The 24186-nt window shown below is 46.0% G+C and overlaps 1 protein-coding gene across 3 annotated transcripts in view; it reads left to right on the forward strand.

Moving 5' to 3' along the window:
• SULF2 (sulfatase 2) overlaps positions 1–24186 on the forward strand; it is a 244079-nt gene that overhangs the window by 43995 nt on the left and 175898 nt on the right. For 2 of the 3 annotated variants that reach the window (XM_075583093.1, XM_075583098.1), the window contains exon 2: positions 14731–14765. The exons of the other annotated variant lie outside the window; for it this stretch is intronic. The gene's annotated coding sequence lies outside the window, so the exon portion shown is untranslated. The remainder of the gene's footprint in view (positions 1–14730; positions 14766–24186) is intronic. 3 annotated transcript variants of the gene reach the window in all.

Genomic DNA, 24186 nt, shown 5'->3' on the forward strand with positions numbered 1-24186 from the left:
TGGATTCGCCGCTTTAAACAGAAGACAGCGAACGCATGGTGGTGTTATTATCATTCGATGAAACAAATTATTGTGTATTTAATTTTGCCATAATAAAGTTTCTCTTGATTGTATTTCTATGCACAGGTATGCACATAGGAGGTGTGCAGGTATGCACCTAGGAGGTGTGCAGGTATGCACCTAGGAGGTGTGCAGGTATGCACCTACGAGGTGTGCAGGTATGCACCTAGGAGGTGTGCAGGTATGCACCTAGGAGATGTGCAGGTATGCACCTAGGAGGTGTGCAGGTATGCACCTAGGAGGTGTGCAGGTATGCACCTAGGAGGTGTGTAGGTATGTACCTAGGAGGTGTACAGGTATGCACCTAGGTATGTACCTAGGAGGTGTACAGGTATGCACCTAGGTATGTACCTAGGAGGTGTACAGGTATGCACCTAGGTATGCACCTAGGAGGTGTACAGGTATGCACCTAGGAGGTGTGCAGGTATGCACCTAGGAGGTGTGCAGGTATGCACCTAGGAGGTGTACAGGTATGCACCTAGGAGGTGTACAGGTATGCACCTAGGAGGTGTACAGGTATGCACCTAGGAGGTGTACAGGTATGCACCTAGGAGGTGTACAGGTCTCATTAATCTTCATTAGGAGCGTAATGACACTGGATAAATGTGAATCTTTATGGATCTTTACGTAGAAAATCATAATTTGATGAGAATGATACATATAATACATAATTCGTCATAAGAATAAAAGGGAATGTGTAATAGATTGACAGTTGAATTTACAACGGATATGAACATGTCGATTCCAACATCCAGCAGGATTTGGGGCGTCTGAGACGTAAATGTGCTGATAGGGGGTATTTTTATTGGCTGAACATTAAAATAAAAAGGTTATACAGTAGTTACAATGACACTTGTTTGTTTATTTATAAAATATTTTACCAGTAAGTAATACATTGAGAGTTACCTCTCGTTTTCAAGTATGTCCTGGGCACAGAGTTAAGACAAATAATACATGGTTACAAATACAGTTACATAAGTGAGCAGAGTATACATTATATACAAGACATTGCGTACACAGTAAGAGATAATATATATTATGGGCGCATGTAACAGTTACAGACCAGATTAAAATGTGAGACAGTTTTAGTTTTGAAAGAACTTAGACTGGTGGCGGCTGTGAGAGTCTGTGGTAGGTTGTTCCAGTTTTGGGGTGCACGGTAAGAGGAGGAACGGCCGGATACTTTGTTGAGCCTTGGGACCATGAACAGTCTTTTGGAGTCTGATCTCAGGTGATAAGTGCTGCATGTGGTAGGGGTGAGGAGCTTGTTCAGATAGCTGGGTAGCTTGCCCACAAAGTATTTGAAGGAAAGAAAGGAAAGATAAACTTTGCGCCTAGACTCAAGTGATGACCAATCTAGTTCTTTGAGCATTTCGCAGTGATGTGTGTTGTAGTTGCATTGGAGAACAAAACGACAAATTGAATTGTAGAGGGTGTCAAGTTTGCTAAGGTGGGTTTGGGGTGCTGAGCCGTATACTATGTCTCCATAGTAGATAATTGGCATTAGCATCTGCTGTGCGATACGCTTTCTGACCAGGAGACTTAGGGAGGATTTGTTCCTGTAAAGTACGCCTAGTTTGGCATAGGTTTTGGATGGCAGGGTATCAATGTGCATCCCAAATGTTAAGTGGGAGTCAAACCATATGCCCAGGTATTTAAAACTAGTAACAGGAGTTAGGGTGGTTTTAGCGTTGGTTCTGAGCTGGAGCTCGGTCATTGGAAGCTTTAAAAATGTAATCTAGGTCCCAAATACCATTGTTACAGTCGTGTCAGTGTTTAAAAACAGTTTGTTTTGGGAAACACAGTTTTCGAGTCTCCAAAAAGTCAAACTGAAGTATGTGTTGAAGCTCGGAGAGGCTATGGCTGTGTGCATATAGGATTGTGTCATCTTCATACATGTGTATTGAGGCTTCCTTACAAGCTGTGGGAAGGTCATTAATGAACACTGAGAAGAGTAGGGGCCCCAGAACAGAGCCTTGCGGGACACCACAGGTGATATCCAAGGGGTTGGAGTTAGAGCCTGAGATGGACATATGTTGGGATCTACATGATAGGTAGGACTGAAACCAGTTTAAAGCATGTTTCCCTATTCCAGAGCTCTGGAGTTTGTTAAGCAGGATAGCATGATCAACTGTATCAAAAGCCTTTGCAAAATCTGGGAATACTGCACCAGTGAGTTGTCCCCGTTGCATTCCACACTGGATTTAATTGCAAATTTTAGCAGGGTAGTTACAGTGGAGTGTTTGGGGCGAAAGCCTGATTGGAATTGGCTAGGGAAATTTGTCTTGGTATAGTAATCGCTTAATTGGGAGTGGACACATTTTTCCATGACTTTGGATAGTATTGGGAGAAGGGAGATTGGCCTGTAGTTTGAGACAGTGTTTTTGTCCCCACTTTTGAAGATTGGGACAACTCAGTCAGTTTTCCAGGTCTTAGGGATATGGCCTGCAGACAGGATAGAGTTGACTATGGAAGCAATTGGTTTGGCAATGGCTGGGGCACCAAGTTTTAGGATATTAGATTGCAGTAAATCTGGTCCACATTGGCTGCTTAGTTTTAATTTGAGGAGCGCTTGTGTAATCTCCTCTTCGGATACTGGGCCAAATTGAAACTTGTGATATAATAAGAAACATACAATGATAACTACTTGTAGGAAAATGTAAATAAACTTGTACATATATAGAATATAATCCAATATGTGATTATATTCTAATAACATAGATTGTACGATCTTGGGGGTAGAGATGCCTTTTCCTAAGGTGCATTTTTATGTTAAAGGACTTCTCTACTATATATTTCTGAAAGCACTGTATGTCTGCGTCCCTAGCGGTCATCTCATTGGTCCCTTGGCCCGCCCGCCCCCGCACACCTTTCATTGGCCTGAGGTGGAGTGACGGGCCAAAGGACACACAGGGACACACACACAGGGACGGGGACACACACACACACACACCTCTCTGTCCTCTCCCCCCCCATCACACTCACCTCCCTCGCCACTCACCTCCCTCTCCACTCACCTCCCTCTCCAATCACCTCCCTCCCGCTCAACTCCCTCCACCTCCCGCTCCACTCACCTCCCTCTCCACTTACCTCCCTCCCGCTCAACTCCCTCCCCGGCGCGGGGACAGGCAGTGGGCAGGGCAGCCTGCCGCTGCCTCCACTCACCTCCCGCTCCCTCTACTCACCTCCCGCTCCACTCCCCTCCCCGGCGCGGGGACAGGCAGTGGGCAGGGCAACCTGCCGCTGCCTCCACTCACCTCCCGCTCCACTCACCTCCCCTCACCTCCCGCTCACCTCCCTGGCACGGGGACAGGCATTGGCCAGGGCAGCCTCCCGCTCCCTCCACTCACCTCCCGCTCACCTCCCCTCCCGCTCACCTCACCTCCCACTCACCTCCCTGGCGCGGGGACAGGCATTGGCCAGGGCAGCCTACCGCTGCCACGCGGAACCTAAGATGGCGGCGGAGGGAAGGACCCCTTCCTCCCTCGCGGACTAACTAACATGGCGGCGGCCAGAAGGAGAGGTGAGTGTGTGTGAGTGACTGTGTGTGTGTGTGTGTGTGTGTGTCACAGCGTGACCGTGTGTGTGTGGGACACTGTGTGTGTGTGTCTGTGTGCGTGTGTGTGTGTGTTACACTGTGTCTCAGACACTGTAGAGTGGGGACCGGAGCTACACATGGGGGGGCGGGGGGGTCAGGAGCGGAGAAAGATACAGGGGGAGTGGAGAGGAGGGACCCGTCAATTTAAAGCAAACCAACCCCCCTCCTGTCCACTGCCCCCCCCCCTCCTGTCCACTGCCCCCCCTCCTTTTCCCCCATCCCCCTCCCCTCCTTTTCCCCCTTCCCCCTCCCCTCCTCTCCCCCCCCCCTTTTCCCCCCCCTCTCCCCCCCCTTTTCCTAGCGCTAAATGTAACTCACAGCCAACGCCGGCTCTCCCCCCCCTCCCCTTTCTCCCCCCCCCGCACCCCTTTCTCCCCCCCCTCCCCACCCCTTTCTCCCCCCCCTCCCCTTTCTCCCCCCCCCTCCCCTTTCTCCCCCCCCCGCTCCCCCTTCTACCCCCACTCCCCTTTCTCCCCCCCCCGCTCCCCTTTCTCCCCCCCGCTCCCCTTTCTCCCCCCCCCGCTCCCCTTTCTCCCCGCTCCCCTTTCTCCCCCCCCCCCTCCCCTTTCCCTCCCCCTCCCCCCTCCCCTTTCCCTCCCCCTCCCCTTTCCCTCCCCCGCCCCTTTCCCTCCCCCTCCTCCACTTTCCCTCCCCCCTCCTCCCCTTTCCCTCCCCCTCCTCCCCTCCCACCCCCTACCCCCCCTCCCACCCCCTTCCCCCCTCCCACCCCCTTCCCCCCTCCCACACCCTTCCCCCCTCCCACACCCTTCCCCTCTCCCACACCCTTCCCCCCTCCCACACCCTACCCCCTTCCCCCCCTCCCACCCCCTTCCCACCAATCTTCGCCTTTCTGCCCGCCTTCCTGCCTTCCCGCCTCTGCTTTCCCGCCCACCAGCCTCTGCCTTTCACCCGCCCTTACTCCGCCCGCCTCTGCCTTTCACCCACCGCCTCACAGCCGCTGCATGCACTCAACAGACTCCCGCCACACTCGACACATACCTGCCGCCACACACACCTGCTGCCTCCCGCCCCTACGCACCGACATCACTGACCCACCGCCTCACACCCTAGCAGGACCCCCACTCACAGACAGCACTCACAACCCACGCGATACCTGCCGCCTCACACCCTAGAAGGACCCCACTCACAGACAGCACTCACAACCCATGTGCCACCCGCCGCCTCACACCCTAGCAGGACCCCCACTCACAGACAGCACTCACAACCCACGCGCCACCCGCCGCCTCACACCCTAGCAGGACCCCCATTCACAGACAGCACTCACAACCCACGCGCCACCCGCCGCCTCACACCCTAGCAGGACACACGCCTCACATTTTTACATCTGTTATGTCACCAAAATATACATTGTACTGTGGTGTGTTTACAATAAACCATTTTTAAACAACATCGTATTACATTTTATTCCATCTTTCTTTTCAACATTATTATCCAACCTTTACAACAAATACTCACCTATTGTTCCACGATTTATAAATAATACTACCTATTACGCATTTACATCCCGGGCAACGCCGGGTCTCTCAGCTAGTTCTTATTATATGTTATATTATGTTCCTTGTATTATTGCTGGGAAGCGCTATGTAAATGGATGGCGCTATTAAATAAAGATATACACACATTAGAAACGTTAGATTCGTATTAGGTGAGAATTGGAAAAAGGGAAGAGGAAAAATGATAGTTATGGAGATGGGATCTTTTAAAATAGTTTGGTATAAATTAACAAGTGTGTTCTAGCCGGTGTTTCATTTCAGCAAGACAGAGAGAGCATACCTCACTGGGAATACATGTTTAATGCCTCACTGGGAATACATGTTTAATGCCTCACTAGGAATACATGTTTAATGCCTCACTGGGAATACATGTTTAATGCCTCACTAGGAATACATGTTTAATGCCTCACTGGGAATACATGTTTAATACCTCACTGGGAATACATGTTTAATGCCTCACTGGGAATACATGTTTAATACTCACTGGGAATACATGTTTAATGCCTCACTAGGAATACATGTTTAATGCCTCACTGGGAATACATGTTTAATGCCTCACTGGGAATACATGTTTAATGCCTCACTAGGAATACATGTTTAATGCCTCACTGGGAATACATGTTTAATGCCTCACTAGGAATACATGTTTAATGCCTCACTGGGAATACATGTGTAATGTCTCACTGAGAATACATGTTTAATACCTCACTGGAATACATGTTTAATGCCTCACTGGGAATACATGTTTAATGCCTCACTAGGAATACATGTTTAATGCCTCACTGGGAATACATGTGTAATGTCTCACTGAGAATACATGTTAATACCTCACTGGGAATACATGTTTAATGCCTCACTGGGAATACATGTGTAATGCCTCACTTGGAATACATGTTTAATGCCTCACTGGGAATACATGTTTAATGCCTCACTAGGAATACATGTTTAATGCCTCACTGGAATACATGTTTAATGCCTCACTAGGAATACATGTTTAATGCCTCACTGGGAATACACGTTTAATACCTCACTGGGAATACATGTTTAATGCCTCACTGGGAATACATGTTTAATGCCTCACTGGGAATACATGTTTAATGCCTCACTGGGAATACATGTTTAATGCCTCACTAGGAATACATGTTTAATGCCTCACTGGGAATACATGTGTAATGTCTCACTGAGAATACATGTTTAATGCCTCACTGGGAATACATGTTTAATGCCTCACTGAGAATACATGTTTAATGCCTCACTGGGAATACATGTTTAATGCCTCACTAGGAATACATGTTTAATGCCTCACTGGGAATACATGTGTAATGCCTCACTGGGAATACATGTTTAATGCCTCACTGGGAATACATGTTTAATGCCTCACTAGGAATACATGTTTAATGCCTCACTGGGAATACATGTGTAATGCCTCACTAGGAATACATGTGTAATGTCTCACTGAGAATACATGTTTAATACCTCACTGGGAATACATGTTTAATGCCTCACTGGGAATACATGTGTAATGCCTCACTAGGAATACATGTTTAATGCCTCACTGGGAATACATGTTTAATGCCTCACTGGGAATACATGTTTAATGCCTCACTAGGAATACATGTTTAATGCCTCACTGGGAATACATGTGTAATGCCTCACTGGGAATACATGTTTAATACCTCACTGGGAATACATGTTTAATGCCTCACTGGGAATACATGTGTAATGCCTCACTGGGAATACATGTTTAATGCCTCACTAGGAATACATGTTTAATGCCTCACTAGGAATACATGTGTAATGCCTCACTGGGAATACATGTGTAATGTCTCACTAGGAATACATGTTTAATGCCTCACTGGGAATACATGTTTAATGCCTCACTAGGAATACATGTTTAATGCCTCACTGGGAATACATGTGTAATGCCTCACTAGGAATACATGTGTAATGTCTCACTGAGAATACATGTTTAATACCTCACTGGGAATACATGTTTAATGCCTCACTGGGAATACATGTGTAATGCCTCACTGGGAATACATGTTTAATGCCTCACTGGGAATACATGTTTAATGCCTCACTGGGAATACATGTTTAATGCCTCACTGGGAATACATGTGTAATGCCTCACTAGGAATACATGTGTAATGTCTCACTGAGAATACATGTTTAATACGTCACTGGGAATACATGTTTAATGCCTCACTGGGAATACATGTGTAATGCCTCACTAGGAATACATGTTTAATGCCTCACTGGGAATACATGTTTAATGCCTCACTGGGAATACATGTTTAATGCCTCACTGGGAATACATGTTTAATGCCTCACTGGGAATACATGTTTAATGCCTCACTAGGAATACATGTTTAATGCCTCACTGGGAATACATGTGTAATTCCTCACTGGGAATACATGTTTAATACCTCACTGGGAATACATGTTTAATGCCTCACTGGGAATACATGTGTAATGCCTCACTGGGAATACATGTTTAATGCCTCACTAGGAATACATGTTTAATGCCTCACTAGGAATACATGTGTAATGCCTCACTGGGAATACATGTGTAATGTCTCACTGGGAATACATGTTTAATGCCTCACTAGGAATACATGTTTAATGCCTCACTGGGAATACATGTGTAATGTCTCACTGAGAATACATGTTTAATACCTCACTGGGAATACATGTGTAATGCCTCACTAGGAATACATGTTTAATGCCTCACTGGGAATACATGTTTAATGCCTCACTGGGAATACATGTTTAATGCCTCACTAGGAATACATGTTTAATGCCTCACTGGGAATACATGTTTAATGCCTCACTGGGAATACATGTTTAATGTCTCACTAGGAATACATGTTTAATGCCTCACTGGGAATACATGTTTAATGCCTCACTGGGAATACATGTTTAATGCCTCACTGGGAATACATGTGTAATGCCTCACTGGGAATACATGTGTAATGTCTCACTGAGAATACATGTTTAATACCTCACTGGGAATACATGTGTAATGCCTCACTGGGAATACATGTTTAATGCCTCACTGGGAATACATGTTTAATGCCTCACTGGGAATACATGTGTAATGCCTCACTGGGAATACATGTGTAATGCCTCACTGGGAATACATGTGTAATGCCTCACTGGGAATACATGTTTAATGCCTCACTGGGAATACATGTTTAATGCCTCACTGGGAATACATGTTTAATACCTCACTGGGAATACATGTTTAATGCCTCACTGGGAATACATGTTTAATGCCTCACTGGGAATACATGTGTAATGTCTCACTGGGAATACATGTTTAATGCCTCACTAGGAATACATGTTTAATGCCTCACTGGGAATACATGTGTAATGTCTCACTGGGAATACATGTTTAATGCCTCACTGGGAATACATGTGTAATGCCTCACTGGGAATACATGTTTAATGCCTCACTGGGAATACATGTGTAATGCCTCACTGGGAATACATGTTTAATGCCTCACTGAGAATACATGTGTAATGCCTCACTGGGAATACATGTTTAATGCCTCACTGGGAATACATGTTTAATGCCTCACTGGGAATACATGTTTAATACCTCACTGGGAATACATGTTTAATGCCTCACTGGGAATACATGTTTAATGCCTCACTGGGAATACATGTGTAATGTCTCACTGGGAATACATGTTTAATGCCTCACTAGGAATACATGTTTAATGCCTCACTGGGAATACATGTGTAATGCCTCACTGGGAATACATGTTTAATGCCTCACTGGGAATACATGTGTAATGCCTCACTGGGAATACATGTTTAATGCCTCACTAGGAATACATGTTTAATGCCTCACTGAGAATACATGTGTAATGCCTCACTGGGAATACATGTTTAATGCCTCACTGGGAATACATGTTTAATGCCTCACTGGGAATACATGTGTAATGTCTCACTGGGAATACATGTTTAATGCCTCACTAGGAATACATGTGTAATGCCTCACTGAGAATACATGTTTAATGCCTCACTGGGAATACATGTTTAATGCCTCACTAGGAATACATGTTTAATGCCTCACTGGGAATACATGTTTAATGCCTCACTGGGAATACATGTTTAATGCCTCACTGGGAATACATGTTTAATGCCTCACTGGGAATACATGTTTAATGCCTCACTGGGAATACATGTTTAATGCCTCACTGGGAATACATGTTTAATGCCTCACTGGGAATACATGTTTAATGCCTCACTGGGAATACATGTGTAATGTCTCACTGGGAATACATGTTTAATGCCTCACTAGGAATACATGTTTAATGCCTCACTGGGAATACATGTGTAATGTCTCACTGGGAATACATGTTTAATGCCTCACTAGGAATACATGTTTAATGCCTCACTGGGAATACATGTTTAATGCCTCACTAGGAATACATGTTTAATGCCTCACTGGGAATACATGTGTAATGCCTCACTAGGAATACATGTTTAATGCCTCTCTGGGAATACATGTTTAATGCCTCACTGGGAATACATGTTTAATGCCTCACTGGGAATACATGTTTAATGTCTCACTGGGAATACATGTTTAATGCCTCACTAGGAATACATGTTTAATGCCTCACTGGGAATACATGTTTAATGCCTCACTAGGAATACATGTTTAATGCCTCACTGGGAATACATGTTTAATGCCTCACTAGGAATACATGTTTAATGCCTCACTGGGAATACATGTGTAATGCCTCACTAGGAATACATGTTTAATGCCTCCCTACGCATGGACCGGGACATATGCTATAAATCAAGATGTGGCTTCCTTTAATTAACTGAACAAGGATCCGTCAAGTCACAAATGTGTTTCATGGAGATAACGGGAGCTTCTTCACGCCTCAAATCTGGTATTGTTTGATCACAGCAGGAGCTCTAGTAGGTAGCTGTTGGAAGACAACACCCACAATAGCGTTCTTATTAGGGAAGACGGATAGACCCGTTAACATAGCGGGCAGCCTTTAAATGTCCTATTTATGTTTGACCCGACTACACTGGAGCCATGCTTGGTGCCTTCTATTGGCCAGTAGTGTGTGTCCAAACGTAATGAAGGACGACCCTCGAGATCTACGTATTCTCCGACTTATCTAGAAAATAGAGAAGTACGTGGAATCGTTGGATTAATGCTAATCATTCATCATTCTTTTAGCTGGTGGCAATAGAGGCACTAAAAATAATATGATTATTATGAAATCAGGAAAGGGGGTCGATGTCCATGAAAGAGATTCAATGTTGAAGAAGAGAAGAATCCCACAGATAAGCCCTGATTATGCTCTTATTCTGTCAAGGTCTGTTAGTTTTGGTATTGTTAGGCGGCTAACAGGATTTCAGATGCACTGGGGCTGTATCTCCATGGCTCTGATCTTTGTATTCCTGACTCCAGGAAACACTTAGAGACTTGTGGATAATGGAATTCTGAGTACAGCATTGAAAACAGTTGGGACCACAGAGTCCCCAGTGTAATATGGTCTAAGATTGTATAACTAGATGGGAATATATATATATATATATTCCCGTCATGCCAATAAAGTTTATTTGATTGATATATATATATATATATATATATATATATATATATATATATATATATATATATATATATATATATACATACAGTGTTCGACAAACCTATACATTTGCTCGCCCCGGGCGAGTGGATTTAACCCCCGGGCGAGTAAATATTGGCCCAAGCAACACACGTTTGGTACTAGGTGGCGAGTAGATTTTTTTGTTTGGCGAGTAGATTTTTTGGTGATTTGTCGACCACTGTATATATATATATATATATATATACACACACACACACACACACACTGTATTAGCTTTTTTTATTTGGTTTAACAATTGATATACTGTAATAAGACAAGCTTTCAAGGGGCCTCCTCTCTTCCTCAGGTCTGCAAAACTGATTAAATAAAATATTCCAGGAGTTTAACATAGATGTAAAAATGCAGATAGCGTGTAGGAGTCATGGCAGGGCAGGGTAAATAAACAGACAGGGCAATACATGAATGGAAGGGATAGAGAGAAATGTTCAAGCATGAAGAACCATACATCCATCATCAGGGTGAGGGGGGGTGCCGGGGAGGGAGGGGGTTGCATTTTAAAATGGGCAGGGAGAAACATTCCCAAAAAATATGATAGTGTGTAAGAAAACTCATATCCGCTTTGAGGCTTCTTGTTTTAGTGTCAGAGAGCATTATCATTTTTAGTTCAAATGTTTTCCGTTCTTGAAGCTTTTATACATTCCTTTGAGGATTTAGATTTTTAAATCATTTATGGAATGATCTGGCTGTGAGAAGTGGTGTCCCACTGGGGTGCAATATCTAACTTCTTCATGGTGTGTTATTGTGTGTCTGTGCAATTCTAACTTCTTCATGGTGTGTTATTGTGTGTCTGCGCAATATCTCCCTTCATGGTGTGTTATTGTGTGTCTGTGCAATATCTTCCTTCTTCATGGTGTGTTATTGTGTCTGTGCAGTATCTCCCTTCTCCATGGTGTGTTATTGTGTGTCTGTGTAGTATCTCCCTCCATGGTGTGTTATTCTGTCTGTGCAGTATCTCCCTTCGTCGTGGTGTATTATTGTGTGTCTGTGCAATATCTTCCTTCTTCAAGGTGTGTTATTGTGTGTCTGTGCAATATCCCCTTCTTCACGGTGTGTTATTGTGTGTCTGTGCAGTATCTTCCTTCTTCATGGTGTGTTAGTGTGTGTCTGTGTAGTATCTCTCTTCTTCATGGTGTGTTAGTGTGTGTCTGTGTAGTATCTCTCTTCTTCATGGTGTGTTAGTGTGTGTCTGTGTAGTATCTCTCTTCTTCATAGTGTGTTGTTGTGTGTCTGTGCAGTATCTTCCTTCTTCATGGTGTGTTATTGTGTGTTTGTGCAGTATCTCCCTTCTTCATGGTGTGTTATTGTGTGTCTGTGCAGCATCTTCCATCTTCATGGTGTGTTATTGTGTGTCTGTGCAGCATCTTCCATCTTCATGGTGTGTTATTGTGTCTGTGCAGGTTCATTCTGGTTTGACGTTTTTGGCAGGTTTCACCAATGTAGCATCCTTGGTCACATTTGTTGCATTGTCTTATACTATATTAGTGAAAGCACTGTATGTTTGCCTGCCTGGATGTCCGGTGTCCCTAGCGCCAATCTCATTGGTCCCTTGGGCCGCCCGCCCCCACACACCTTTCATTGGGCTCACACACTCACACCACCCCCTTGGCCCGCCCCCCACACCTCTCATTGGCCTGAGGCGGAGCGACGGGCCAAAGGTCCAAAAAAAAAAATACACACACACACACACACACACACACACACACACACACACACACACACACACACACACACACACACACACACGGGGGGGGGTGTTACATACATTAGCGGGGCTCATAGTGTTAGCAGCACATCTCCCGCTCTCTTCCCCACCGGTCCCGGAGGCTCCGCCTCTTCCTGTTTCCCGCGCTTTCATCCCCCCCCTCCACGTGGGAGCTGCCGGACGGGTGAGTGAGCGGCCGGACGGGTGAGTGAGCGGTCTTCACGTCCCCTCACCCCCCTTCACCTCCCCTCACTCACTTCCCCTCCACCCCCCCCCCCCCGGCGCCGCTACAGTCAGCGGGGGAGCGGAGTGATCACCTCCCCTCACTCACTTCCCCTCCACCCCCCCGGCGCCGCTACACTCAGCGGGGGAGCGGAGTGATCACCTCCCCTCACTCACTTCCCCTCCACCCCCCCCCCCCGGCGCCGCTACAGTCAGCGGGGGAGCGGAGTGATCACCTCCCCTCACTCACTTCCCCTCCACCCCCCCGGCGCCGCTACACTCAGCGGGGGAGCGGAGTGATCACCTCCCCTCACTCACTTCCCCTCCACCGCCCCCCCGGCGCCGCTACACTCAGCGGGGGAGCGGAGTGATCACCTCCCCTCACTCACTTTCCCTCCACCCCCCCCCCCCCCCCGGCGCCGCTACACTCAGCGGGGGAGCGGCCACAACACGCTGCCTCCCGCCTCAGATCCACGTGGGAGCTGCCGGACGGGTGAGTGAGCGGCCTTCACCTCCCCTCACCCACCCCTCACTACACTTCCCATCCACATCCCCTCCACCCCCCCTCCACCTCCCCTCACCCACCCCTCACTACACTTCCCCTCCCTTCCACCTCCCCTCCACTTCACCTCACTTCCACCCCCCTTCACCTCACCTCCACCCCCCCCCCTTAACCTCCCCTCCACCCCCCCCCTCCACCCCTCCTTCACCTCCCCTCCACCCCACCTTCACCCCCACCCCCACCTTCACCCCCCTTCACCTTCCCTCACTCCCACCACCTCCCCACCTTCCCACCACCTCCCCCCCGCTCACACCCCTGCGCCACACAGCCGCTGCACGCACTCAACAGACACCCGCCACTCGCCACACCCGCCGCCTCTCACCCACCCCACACACTCGACACACACCTGCCTCCTCCTGCCCCTACGCAACAATATCACTGACCAGCTGTCACCCGCACTCGCCACACACCCGCCGCCTCACACCCTAGCAGGACCCCGACCCACAGCCAGCACTCACTACCCATGCGCCACCCGTACTGAACACCCACCCGCCGCCTCACACCCTAGCAGGACACACGCCTCACATTTTCACATCACTTATGTCACCAAAATATACATTGTACTGTGGTGTGTTTACAATAAACCATTTTTATACAACATCGTATTACATTTTCTTCCATCTTTCTTTTCAACATTATTATCCAACCTTTACAACAAATACTCACCTATTGTTCCACGATTTATAAATAATACTACCTATTACGCATTTACATCCCGGGCAACGCCGGGTCTCTCAGCTAGTATCATATAAACCACATTCCTGGATGTGCAGCAGTATGATCCTTTAACATTGAATGTTCTATGTTCGTGGCTGGCTGTGGGGTCTTGGCATATATGTTTGCAAAGTTTGCAGCGTGTGTTGTTGCACGGTCTTGTGCCACTAACAGCGCCCTTCAGTTCGTTATGAAGTTAAACATCACTCGGGTGGCTGGGCAACTCCAGTCCTCAAGGGCCACCAACAGGTCAGGTTTTCAGGATATTCCTGCTTCAGCACAGGGGGCTCAATCAGTGACTCAGTTGAAGCAGGGGTATCTTTAAAACCTGACCTGTTGAGGACTGGAGTTGCTCACTGCTGGTATAACGGAAACTACGTAAGAAGCTCTGCACTAAATATCACGGGCCATATTTACTAAGCCATAAGACGCCTTCCGACACTGGGAAGCACCCTACAACCCATTCAGGTCAATGGGGGCCGGGAGAGGGTCTTCCAGCCCCAGAAGGGGGTCTTACGGCAGAAGACTGCTTAGCAAATATGGACCCATAGCCACACAGACGAGTATCTATGTTACATTATGAACCAGTTCCGGAATATTGGAAGTATTTATTTGGTAGGCAGTGAAATGATGAACAAGACGTACTGCATGGAAAGTATGAGATCTTCATATTTTTTCTCTTTCTTTTACAGCTAGGACTATTTTGACGCCGACCCTGAAAATTAAGGTAAGTTGAGAATAGTTTTAATAATTTTCATCCAGTGGAACCCCACAGATGTGCCAGCAGCCCCCTGAGAATGTACTGTACATGCTATATAACATGTAAAGAGACTCCCGAGCCCCGTATAATTATCTGTAACTGCATGAGTGGCAGCAGCAGCAGCAGCTTGCCAATAAGGGGGATTTGGCAAAGTGGCCAAAATTGCAAATCCCCGCTGCAGCTTTGCTCTCCGATTTTAAGCCTCTGTGAAATCTTTCTCTAGTCAGTAATTTCACACTCCAGAGACAAAACTGTGCACAGTTTAGTGCATTCAAATCTCATTTTAATAACACAGTTCTTCAATCTCACAACTGAATTAATTTGTTTGGATAGAAAACAAAGAAAATCCAGGTCCTGTGACTGTGATATGAGGGCTTTTGTTTTTCTGTATTTATAGAAAAAATATATATTTTTACAAATTTGGTCAAATTACAGTTCAGGTTTGTCAGCGTATTTTTTATTCTGTAAAAACGAAATTATTGTTATGTATAAAGCGTTCTCAAGGGCATCTTACAAAATGAGTGATTGTACTTAATAAGCACACGTTGCCTGCAGCATTGCTGTCATTTCCATTTTTGGGGGGGGATAAATATACATAAAAAAATAAATATATATTTAATGTGAAAAGTATATTTGAACACGTAGATAGCCAAAGTAATACGGAGTTTGCAATATGATTGCTGATGAACCAAGCTGAATGTTGTATTGTACTTTTATATTAACCATTTCAGTGTATTGCAACATATACTGAAGATAAAGAGCATTACCGGCAAACCCCGGTTTACAAAAACTCACTTTAAGTACACTCGCGAGTAAGGACATCATTTTAATAGCCCCATACCCCTGTGTCCATACGCTCGCTTAGCGAGTACGGGCACTTATTCTGCCCTACAGACCGCTGTAGTAGTGACGCGCTGATTCCCTTCGCCCAATAGGCAAACGGCAGCTCGCTATGCGCCTGTCAGCACGTCCTGAACAGCAATCCCGGCTCCCGACCTGTACGAAGCATTGATAAGTGAGACAAAGGTCGTGCTTCACTTTAAGTACATTTTCGCGTGACATATATGCTCTGGCCCATTGTGTACGTTAATGCGGGGTAATCCTGTATGTATCCGATCAAAAGGGGCAATTCTGTGCGCCAGGAACTGTACCGTATGTATCAAAGAAAAGAATCCCATTGAAACTAATAGGATTCTCTGTGATACATCGATTCTAGAGCAATGTTTTTTCCCCAGAATTGCACCACTTTGCCTTGATAAATATGCCCCAAATAATAATACACAGTTTTGAACTACTGTCATTAATTTGATAGCAATGTTAAAATCAAAATATGTAATCCTGCAACTCATCCCTGAATCTCATCTATAGAAAGACGGAGGCTCATTATTTACTAAGCAGTCTCCTGCCATAAGGCCACTTCCTCACCTCTCCCACCTTTCTACTTCTCCCATCTTTCTCACTTTCCCACCTCTCCCACCTTTCTACCCCCCCACCCCTCTAACCCCCCCACCCCTCTCACTTTCCCACCTCTCTCACCTTTCTACCTCCCCACCTCTCACCTCCCCATCTCTCACCTCCCCAATTTTCCCACGTTTCTACCTCCCCACCCCTCTACCTCCCCACCCCTCTCACCGTCCTACCTTTCTCACCTTCCCACCTCTCACCTTCCCACCTTTCTACCTTCCCACCTCTCTCACCTTTCCACCTCACCTTCCCACCTCTCACCATCCCACCTTTCTCACCTTTCTACCTTCCCAGCTCTCTCACCTTTCTACCTCTCACCTTCCCACCTCTCTCACCTTTCTACCTCCCTACCTTCCCACTCCTCTCACCTTTCCACCTTCCCGGATTGGAAGACACCTACCACCCTATTGAAGTCAATGGACTGCAAGGTGTCTTTATGGAGAAGGTGTGTCGTATGGCAGAAGACTTCTTAGTAAACCTGGTCTGGTATGCCTGGTCCGGTATACCTGGTCCGGTTTGCGCTGATGACAATGGAGGCCCACGGTGTTTTTGGCGGTAGATGCATACATACTATGTAGCTAGTGTTAGGTTTCTATCTGGTCTCTCTAGCCCAGTGTTTCTCTGCCGGGGTGCTGCGAACCTACGCCACGGGTGCCACAGCTGGTGTCTTGCTCTAGATCTTCTTCATACGGCTGTCTTTGTCAGTGTTCTGTCCCCTTGAGACCTGTATGTTTGTATTGGTGTCACTCAAAGTACTGATTCATGGGCATACATATCAGATTAATTATCCTTGGTGTAAATTTGTCTCACTGGTATGAATAGGTGACTGTCACATCTCACATATTGTTATTAACGCTACTGATACAGGTCACAGATTTCTGAAGGCATCATTATATTTTGTGCCAAGTACTTGTCTAGACTAAGCAAGCACAGGCTCGAAATGTCAGGATTCCTTCGTTGAGTCTTTTAATGCGTGCTGTGGATTTTCTTACATTGCGCAGCTAACGGAGAACTAGCTTATAAACGTGTCGTGTGCACAAACATACAAACCATACATTACGGGAGCCCGAGGAAGGGTCAGATTCTAGAATATCCATTATGTCTGAGCTTTCTATCCGGACATGTAATTAATGCCATAGAACCAGAATGGATCAGGGGTGGATCGGTGCTGATCCGGTCCGGGGACTCCGCAGCTCACTCCTCCGGTCGGGAAGAGGTTGGACCCAACTTCCAGCGCCGACAGGAGGGAGAGGATTGCAGTGACCGCCGGGAGGTTGCATGGGGGGCTGGGGAGCCACTGCTGGGACCTCAGAAGGACCAGCCCGAACTCCCGATAGGCCAATCCGCCCCTGCATCCCATCTTGACGACTTTTGCATCCCACTGGTTGAGAAACCCTGTACTAAAGGATGTTGCACCACTAAAATCATCAATGGCTATCAGCCGACTCTGTCTGTTGTGTGTAGGCTGCATTATTTTCCTTAGCAGAGCTGCAGCAGTTTGTATTGTATTGTACTGTATGTCTTTATTTATATAGCGCCATTAATGTACATAGCGCTTATTACGTTAATTAAGTAATAATATTTTACCATGTTCTCATTGCGGCTGTCTTAAAGCTCCTAATTATTCTCCCCTGAAAAGACAAATTAAAGCACTTTTCTGTAATCTCCTCGGTGAAATTGGCAAGTATTCAGTTATGTAAAATAGTAAGAAAAACAACGCAAACTGTTTGCAAAACGCATTTCTAAGCACTTATTTACATCTCAATGTTGGAATCATTGCGTGCGGCTGAGACGGGCGCTTCTCCACAAGTTCATTTGCATTTTACAACTCATTTTTGCCTGGCTTGAAACAGTATTTATTTCAGTTCAGTGCGAGTCGCTCACGACGGCTGCTACTTTAAATACAATTGATTTCGCGGCGCCTTTCCTGCTACAGAGAGAAATATTAGCAGCTGCTACCAAGCTTTTTTCCGAGTGAGAGCCTTGTTGATGTATGTGGTGAGCTGCTCACTGGGCTGGCAGGAGCTTGTCGAGACAGCAGCAGTACGAAGAAATGATCCTAATTTGTCAGCGCAGGGAGAAGAGGGGAAGCCGTTTGCTATCAAAGAGAAAGGAGAATTAGATCATTTGGTGGGTCTGACGTGCCGGTTCTCCCTGGATACTTGGCTGAAAGAAGAATGGGTTTGAGGCCTGCATTCCTGATTAGCGCTCGGAGGAAGATGAAAGCTGCCTCGCGCCTGGAGAAGCCTCGCAGCACTTTGTGAAACACCGCCGTTCATCCCTCATTCCAACTGCGGAATAACTAAGGGGATGTGTTGCGCTCCCAAGTGTGTATGTGTGTGTGTTTCTATGTACAGTAAATAACAAACCCCACGTGTGCGCACATTCCCACGTCTCAGGCAGGTCTGCAGCCCTGCCCTTCCCCATTATCTCTTAGCATACAGTGCCTCCACGGCAGCCAGGGATTCTGGGAAATGATACGCCAATGACCACTCACGGTGATCTATATATATATAAATGTATGTATATATTGATTTGATACAACCTGGTGCTCCACAGACATCTGGAGCTCGCAGGACTTTTAGAGATGATAAAATGGATTTATTAATGAGTCAACTTTTTGTAACCGTGACCGGTCATTGGGTCCACGTTATCATCTCTAAAAGTCTTGTTGGTGCGTGTTTAAGTCCGTGTCCATCCACACCTCTGTCCAGTGCACCCAGGAAACGGGTGTTTGGGGAGTGTGGCAGGCGATTGTATCTTCTGTGACATCACATGGGTGAAGAAATTAAAATGGCGGTGGGCCAGATACATCGCAAAAACATATGACTGGATCCCAAGGGAAATACCAAGACGAGCGCCAAAAGTAAGGTGGGAGGAGACGGTCAGAAAAAAAGTTGGTGCAAAGTGGAGAAGAGAGGCTTTCGCCGCAGTACCTGGGAGATCATTGGGGAGGTTTCATCCAGCAATGGACACCGCCCCCCCCCTCCCCTCCCCCCCCCCCCCACACACACACACCCACACACACCTACACACATACACACACATACACACACATACACACGTACACACACACACGCACACATACACACACACCCACACACATCCATATACTCAGCGCTTTACAGCGTTACAATAGAGAGAAGGAGCAGTTATAGTGAGCATCCATATACTCAGCGCTTTACAGCGTTACAATAGAGAGAAGGAGCAGTTATAGTGAGCATCCATATACTCAGAGCTTTACAGCGTTACAATAGAGAGGAGCAGTTATTATAGTGAGCATCCATATACTCAGCGCTTTACAACGTTACAATAGAGAGAAGGAGCAGCTCAGTGAGTTAAGACCTGACTGATAACAATGACCCTGAGAGTGAAGCAGGGGAACCTGGTTCAATTACCGGTGTCGGCTCCTTGTGACGTTGGACAAGTCCCCTTATCTCCCTGTGCCTCAGGCACCAAAATCATAGATTGTAAGCTCTGCGGGGCAGGGACTGTGTCTGTAACATTCCTATGTGCTGCGTACCGCGCGCTGTATTGTAACTGTGACGCGCTGTGTGTCCCGTTGGGAGAATGGCGCTATATGAAATAAAGTTAGTATTAGGAGGTAAATAATGTAGATTACAAACCATGGGAATAAATGCAGGAGATAAGTGACAACATCGGCTGAAGCAGGCCCTGGCCCCAAGAACTTACAATCAAAGTGATTCATTTTACTTCACATCGCTCTGACGGTGTATACAGCCCTTTAGAGTATGAAATATAGACAGTATAAATTGCAGGGAGACACAAGGCATGGATATAAGGGATTAGTGATGTCATGGGAAATACATACAGTATGTATTTGTGAGCATTTCTCTGTCTCTGGTGTTTATGCCTCAGGAGCATTCCCCTTACAGAGATCTGTTGCTATCTGTCTAGGTAACAATTACCTTAATTACAGCTGTATAGTGGTGCAGCTGTACCGTGGTTAATAACACTGTTGGTTGCTGTAGGGACATAGATTCGATTGCAGTTGGTATTTCATATCTGTCTTGTGAAATCTCAAAACCTCATTGTCAAACGATCGCTACATCCCCTTGATAAAGCGCCCCCGTAAAACGCGTAGGAGGGGTCTTTGCTCCTTCTAAACATGGCATAATCAAGTATTCATTTCATTTTTTGATAGCCCATTTGATAGCCCATGGAACCCAGAAGTACACAGCTATAGTCTTCTTTGTTTCTACATGTACAAAGAACGTGTGTGTTGGTTAATTCAGTGTTTCAGTACATGCAACGGATGTGCCACACACACAGAATCCCACCATCAAACGGAAAATGTATATTTTTACAGGTATATCCGTGTGGCTCAGATATAGTGGAACTGCTGCTTTTTAATACAGATTTGCAAGATGTGCAAAGATTCCCCACCCAGCCTCAGGGAAGAAAAGAAGTCTATGAAATGAAGAACGTGTCACACAATACCCAGGCTGCTGAACATATATATTTTTATCGAGGCCGCTAATTATGTGTAATATTTCTCCAATGTCGAAAGTAAAAAATGAAAAGTGCATTACAGACTATCCGTGGAATGGACGAACCGTTCCGACGTGCTCAGAGGGCCTCGGTCAGTGGCATTACCGCGTGGCATTACCCGCGCGAGTCCGTCCATGTTTGTCTCTTACACTTCTGCGACACGGCGTTGCGAGGAAAGCACAAAGTGCTGTTCATTGGTCGTGCAGTAATCTCTGCAGTGTGTACAGATCAGCGTACGCCACCTTCACACAGCAAGTCGTCTCCTCTTTCTCCTTCTCCTATTGTAGGTGTATGCGCTTTCTTTTTATACCCCCATTTCTAGGTACATAGACTGTTTTTTGATCCGCCGACCTCTTGACGCTGATCCATTACCACACCGAAAGGATTAGTTCATAGGTGGAATCTACCAGCTCTCCTGGTTTAAATGATCAGTTCTCTCATCGTAGACTGAGGACCCTATTTGTGATGAGGCTTTTAATTTTAGTAATCAAGTGTTAAGGACACGCAGTATGCGGTATATGTAATCTGTGTTCTAATAAAGTGGCGAGGACACGCAGTATGCGGTATATGTAATCTGTGTTCTAATAAAGTGGCGAGGACACGCAGTATGCGGTATATGTAATCTGTGTTCTAATAAAGTGGCGGGGACACGCAGTATGCGGTATATGTAATCTGTGTTCCAATAAAGTGGCGGGGACACGCAGTATGCGGTATATGTAATCTGTGTTCCAATAAAGTGGCGAGGACACGCAGTATGAGGTATATGTAATCTGTGTTCCAATAAAGTGGCGAGGACACGCAGTATGCGGTATATGTAATCTGTGTTCCAATAAAGTGGCGAGGACACGCAGTATGCGGTATATGTAATCTGTGTTCTAATAAAGTGGCGAGGACACGCAGTATGCGGTATATGTAATCTGTGTTCTAATAAAGTGGCGAGGACACGCAGTATGCGGTATATGTAATCTGTGTTCCAATAAAGTGGCGAGGACACGCAGTATGAGGTATATGTAATCTGTGTTCCAATAAAGTGGCGAGGACACGCAGTATGCGGTATATGTAATTTGTGTTCTAATAAAGTGGCGAGGACACGCAGTATGCGGTATATGTAATCTGTGTTCCAATAAAGTGGCGAGGACACGCAGTATGCGGTATATGTAATCTGTGTTCTAATAAAGTGGCGAGGACACGCAGTATGCGGTATATGTAATCTGTGTTCCAATAAAGTGGCGAGGACACGCAGTATGCGGTATATGTAATCTGTGTTCTAATAAAGTGTCGAGGACACGCAGTATGCGGTATATGTAATCTGTGTTCCAATAAAGTGGCGAGGACACGCAGTATGCGGTATATGTAATCTGTGTTCCAATAATGTGGTGAGGACACGCAGTATGCGGTATATGTAATCTGTGTTCTAATAAAGTGGCGAGGACACGCAGTATGCGGTATATGTAATCTGTGTTCTAATAAAGTGGCGAGGACACGCAGTATGCGGTATATGTAATCTGTGTTCCAATAAAGTGGCGAGGACACGCAGTATGCGGTATATGTAATCTGTGTTCCAATAAAGTTGCGAGGACACGCAGTATGCGGTATATGTAATCTGTGTTCCAATAAAGTGGCGAGGACACGCAGTATGCGGTATATGTAATCTGTGTTCTAATAAAGTGGCGAGGACACGCAGTATGCGGTATATGTAATCTGTGTTCTAATAAAGTGGCGAGGACACGCAGTATGCGGTATATGTAATCTGTGTTCCAATAAAGTGGCGAGGACACGCAGTATGCGGTATATGTAATCTGTGTTCCAATAATGTGGTGAGGACACGCAGTATGCGGTATATGTAATCTGTGTTCTAATAAAGTGGCGAGGACACGCAGTATGCGGTATATGTAATCTGTGTTCCAATAAAGTGGCGAGGACACGCAGTATGCGGTACTGCACCGACACACTTTATTCGAGCAAATACCCGGTATGTACCTGGCAGATACCTGGAATGCGCCGCTCCTCACCTCTGACAAGCCCCGTTGCATTTGCCTTCCCAGCCTGGGTTCATGCCTGGCTGATGGGCGGCTGATCTGTTAAATGATAATGATTAGGATTTAATAGGCTGCAATGCTTCGTGTGTCTACCAGATGGCATAAATTCATGAATTGTAATGCAGTATATATATATATGTACTGTGCAGTATTGCAGCCAGCGGGAATAAAATGCTTCAATCCCTGCCTGGAAAATAACTCAATGCACTCAGGCAGAAAACAGTCACAAACCTCAATATACCCGAATTCGTGGGACTAGCCGAGCTCGAATAAAGTGTGTCGCCAGTGTATATGTAATCTGTGTTCCAATAAAGTGGCGAGGACACGCAGTATGCGGTATATGTAATCTGTGTTCCAATAAAGTGGCGAGGACACGCAGTATGCGGTATATGTAATCTGTGTTCCAATAAAGTGGCGAGGACACGCAGTATGCGGTATATGTAATCTGTGTTCCAATAAAGTGGCGAGGACACGCAGTATGCGGTATATGTAATCTGTGTTCTAATAAAGTGGCGAGGACACGCAGTATGCGGTATATGTAATCTGTGTTCCAATAAAGTGGCGAGGACACGCAGTATGCGGTATATGTAATCTGTGTTCTAATAAAGTGGTAAGGACACGCAGTATGCGGTATATGTAATCTGTGTTCTAATAAAGTGGCGAGGACACGCAGTATGCGGTATATGTAATCTGTGTTCTAATAAAGTGGCGAGGACACGCAGTATGCGGTATATGTAATCTGTGTTCTAATAAAGTGGCGAGGACACGCAGTATGCGGTATATGTAATATGTGTTCCAATAAAGTGGCGAGGACACGCAGTATGCGGTATATGTAATCTGTGTTCCAATAAAGTGGCGGGGACACGCAGTATGCGGTATATGTAATCTGTGTTCTAATAAAGTGGCGGGGACACGCAGTATGCGGTATATGTAATCTGTGTTCCAATAAAGTGGCGAGGACACGCAGTATGCGGTATATGTAATCTGTGTTCCAATAAAGTGGCGAGGACACGCGGTATATGTAATCTGTGTTCCAATAAAGTGGCGATGACACGCAGTATGCGGTATATGTAATCTGTGTTCCAATAAAGTGGCGAGGACACGCAGTATGCGGTATATGTAATCTGTGTTCCAATAAAGTGGCGAGGACACGCAGTATGCGGTATATGTAATCTGCGTTCTAATAAAGTGGCGAGGACACGCAGTATGCGGTATATGTAATCTGCGTTCTAATAAAGTGGCGGGGACACGCAGTATGCGGTATATGTAATCTGCGTTCTAATAAAGTGGCGAGGACACGCAGTATGCGGTATATGTAATCTGTGTTCTAATAAAGTGGCGAGGACACGCAGTATGCGGTATATGTAATCTGT

The sequence above is a fragment of the Ascaphus truei genome, unplaced genomic scaffold (assembly GCF_040206685.1).
Source record: "Ascaphus truei isolate aAscTru1 unplaced genomic scaffold, aAscTru1.hap1 HAP1_SCAFFOLD_285, whole genome shotgun sequence".
Taxonomy (NCBI): domain Eukaryota; kingdom Metazoa; phylum Chordata; class Amphibia; order Anura; family Ascaphidae; genus Ascaphus; species Ascaphus truei.